We start from the raw sequence: 3,928 nt of genomic DNA on the forward strand, positions 1-3,928 counted from the left end.
TGCCGTGAGGAGGGTACAAAGAATCTGCAAACGGATGTAGAGAGATTAAGATGGGCCGAATGGTCTCCTTTGGTGCTGTTATGACTGAACCTCGTGGTGAGAAACGGAGTGTAATGTGGTAGGATTTTTTTTAATGGTACAAAGCTATTAAATGTTGGTGTTCAGAGAGATTTGATGTCCTTATACATGAAACACACAAATGTAGGAAGGCAGATGGTCTGATGGTCCTTATTACAAAGGGTTTAGATGTACAAGGGTAATGAGGTCTTGTTGCAGTTGGGCTTTGATAAGGACACATCTGAAGTACTGGCTACTATTCCGGTCTCTATACGTAAGGAAGGATATATTTGCCCTCGAACAGTTACTGCAAACGTTTACTAGATTGATTCCTGAGATGAAAGGATTATTTTGTTTGGAAAGATTGAGTAAAATGGGCCTATACTTTGGAGTTTAGGAGAAGAAGAGACAATCTCCATTCGAACATGAAGCTTTGAGAGAAATTTCCTGGGGTTTCCCCTGACCTTGCGAGTGTCAAACTGGGAGAGTTGGTCTCCGAACCGATTGGTCAACCAATCCGAGAAATCTCTTCATTCAGCGGGTTGTGGATCTTTGGAATTCCCTATCACGGAGACCTGAGTCAGTCACTGAGTACATTCAGGGCTAAGAGCAGTTAGATCCTGGGAATCTAAGGAAATCGAGGGAATTGAGGATCAGGTGGGAGTGTGAAGTTGAGGATGACAATCAGCCAGGAGGGTTGGTGCAGACACGATGGGCTGAATGGCCTCCTGCACTGTAGGGATTCTGTGATTGTAATTTTTTTACATAGAGCATACAGTGCAGAAGTAGGCCATTCGGCCCATCGAGTCTGCACCGACCCACTTAAGCCCCCACTTCCACCCTATCCCCATAATCCAGTAACCCCTCCTAACCTTTTTTGGTCAATAAGAGCAATTTATCACGGCCAATCCACCTAACCCGCACATCTTTGGACTGTGGGAGGAAACCGGAGCACCCGGAGGAAACCCACACAAACACAGGGAGAACATGCAGACTCTGCACAGATAGTGACCCAGCAGGGAATCAAACCTGGGACCCTGGCGCTGTGAAGTCACAGTGCTAATCACTTGTGCTACCGTGCTGCCCGTAATGGCTCCAATTCCTTCCTGTTCTAGTATTGGTGCCTGTATCCCATGAAATGAATCCCATCTTTCCCACACCACTCCTTCATCCACGTCTTCACTTCCCTTAATCTGCTTATCCCTGCACCAATTTCCATGGTAATGATCCAGAGATTATAATCCTGGAGGTCCTCTTTTTTTTTTAGTTAGCTCCAGGATCTTTTAAATACTCTCACCTTTGTTGTTGGTCCCATCATGGATCACAACATTCGTCCCACGCCCTTCCTCCCCAATATCCTTGAAAGCAATTCTGGATGTCTCTTGATGGGAAAGGCCAGGATTCTTCGTTGCAAGTCCGCCCCACTACCGCTGCTAATGAGGACGGAGAATTTGGACGCGCAGTTCGCTGGCGGCGGGATTTTCTACTCCTGTTGCTTGTCAATGGAATTTCCTCACTGACGAGAAACCCATGGGAGGGGGTGCGCTGCCGGCGAGACCAGAGAAATCTCGAGGCCGGTGAAATCCCAGAGAATTCTGGCCACGTGGGTCTCCTGATTTGCCTTAGACAACATGCTAATTAATGAATCCCCTACAACAATCATATTTCCCGTCCTCTTCCTTTGGAAGGCCGTCTACAATTTCTTTTCCCTCAGGTCTTTATCCAGTTCCTTTTTTGAAGGCTACTACTCCCATCAGGCAATGCCTTCCAAACTCAAACCGGTTGGTGTGTCAGGAAAAGAACTTTCCCTTAGCCTGCCTCTGGTTCTTTTTCCAATTGCCTTTAAACCTATGCCCTCCGGTTACCGACCCTTCAGAACAGTTCCTCTTGATTTACTCTTTCTGAAGCCCTCATGATTTTAAATACCCACGCCAAGTTTCCTCTTGGTCTTCTCTGCTCCAAAGTGAACAGTCCTGTCCACCTACTTGACTGTAATTCCTCATCCCTGGAACATCATTGCGGGGAAAGGTTCTGCCTTGCAGTCATCAGGAAGACGATCACAATTTATACTGTAGGAGGAAAGGATCCTGACTGGTTGTCAAGTCGACTCTGGCTCAAACGTTGCCATGGAGAATGCAGGGGGGAACTCTAGGCTCCCCTAGCATCTGGGTAATTCAAAAAAGGCACAAGTCAGGGCAGCACGGTGGCACAGTGGTTAGCATTGTTGCCTCACGGCACGGAGGTCCCAGGTTCGATCCCGGCTCTGGGTCACTTTCCGTGTGGAGTTTGCACATTCTCCCCGTGTTTGCGTGGGTTTCGCCCCCACAACCCAAAGATGTGCAGGGTAGGTGGATTGGCCACGCTAAATTGCCCCTTCATTGGAAAAAATTAATTGAGTACTCTAAATTTATGAAAAAAAGGCACAAGTCTTGAACGTATTAGTTTTGTTTGCAGAGAATGGGTCTCTGTGGATGAATGAATGTATATCACTTTTAGCACGTGCCAATGAGCCACATAACTATTTTAAATTGGTAGTTAGTGTAGCTAATCACAAACTGAGGATTGTTCAGCAAGTTCCCTATTATGTTTTTCCTGATGAGTGCAGGACGAAAAGCTTCAGCGGCATGTCTCTCTTTCAGCAACATTCAAGTTCTGTATTACCGAGTGACTGTTTTAATACATCTCTTCCACACCTTCTGCAAAGCCTTCCTCAAATGTAGTGGCCAGAATTGGATTCCACTGCAGTTGGGGCTGAACGAGGGGTGTTACGGAGGTTTCCCCAATCTCCTGGACTTTGTAGTCACTGCCTCAGATCCCATAGTAATTCCGAACAGCTTTGTTAACCTGTCCTGCCACCGTTAAATCTTTAAAGATTTGTGCGTAGACAACCGCAGGTCTGTCTTTTTGCAATCTCCCCCCACCCCCACCACCACCATTTTGGGAGCAATTACATAATAAATCACCTCACACTTTTCAGTGCAGAAGGAGACCACTCGGCCCATTGAGTCTGCACCGACCCTCCGAAAGATCACTCTATGTAGGCCCTTTTCTCCCTGCCCTATCTCCGTAACCCCACGCCTTGATCATGACCAATCCACCCAACCTGCACATCTTTGGACAGTGAGAGGAAACCGGAGCACCCGGAAGAAACCCACACAGACACGGGAAGAGCATGAAAACTCCACCCAGAAAGCCAGCGGGAAAGTGTGGAAGTGGAAGACGCCGGCTGTGGAACGGCAGCAGGTATGGAGCGAGCCCAAGGCTGGAATTGAACCTGGTCCCTGGCGCTGTGAAGCAGCAGTGCTGGCCACTGTGCCGCCGAGTCTGCCCTGGAATCGATTCCACACCCCCTGGAATCCATTACCACCCTCTTTTTCTTGTGTTAAATTTAATCTGGGGCGGTACAGTGGTGAGCATGACTGATTTCCTCCCCTCACTGGAACAATTGGCCTGTGACTGTTACTTATTGATTTCTATATTCTTGGATATTTGGTTCCCCCTCAACTCACAACCTATAAGTTCCCTGCCTTCCTCCCGCTTCATACAGCTATTTAGGGAGGACAGTTTCTATTACACCCTCATGTAGTAGATTCCCATCTGCATATCTGGGACATGGAGAAGATGGTTCTGCGCTGTAAGGAGTCCCCGTCAGGGGGCAGTAACACTCTGGCATCGAGCGTCTCACTTCAAAATGAATACAGTACGAAGTCTTACAACACCAGGTTAAAGTCCAACAGGTTTGTTTCGATGTCGAAGTGACATCGAAACAAACCTGTTGGACTTTAACCTGGTGTTGTAAGACTTCGTACTGTGCTCACCCCAGTCCAACGCCGGCATCTCCACTTCAAAATGAATATTTGCAACAAAAGTC

The sequence above is a fragment of the Scyliorhinus torazame genome, chromosome 29 (genome assembly GCF_047496885.1).
Source record: "Scyliorhinus torazame isolate Kashiwa2021f chromosome 29, sScyTor2.1, whole genome shotgun sequence".
Lineage (NCBI taxonomy): Eukaryota > Metazoa > Chordata > Chondrichthyes > Carcharhiniformes > Scyliorhinidae > Scyliorhinus > Scyliorhinus torazame.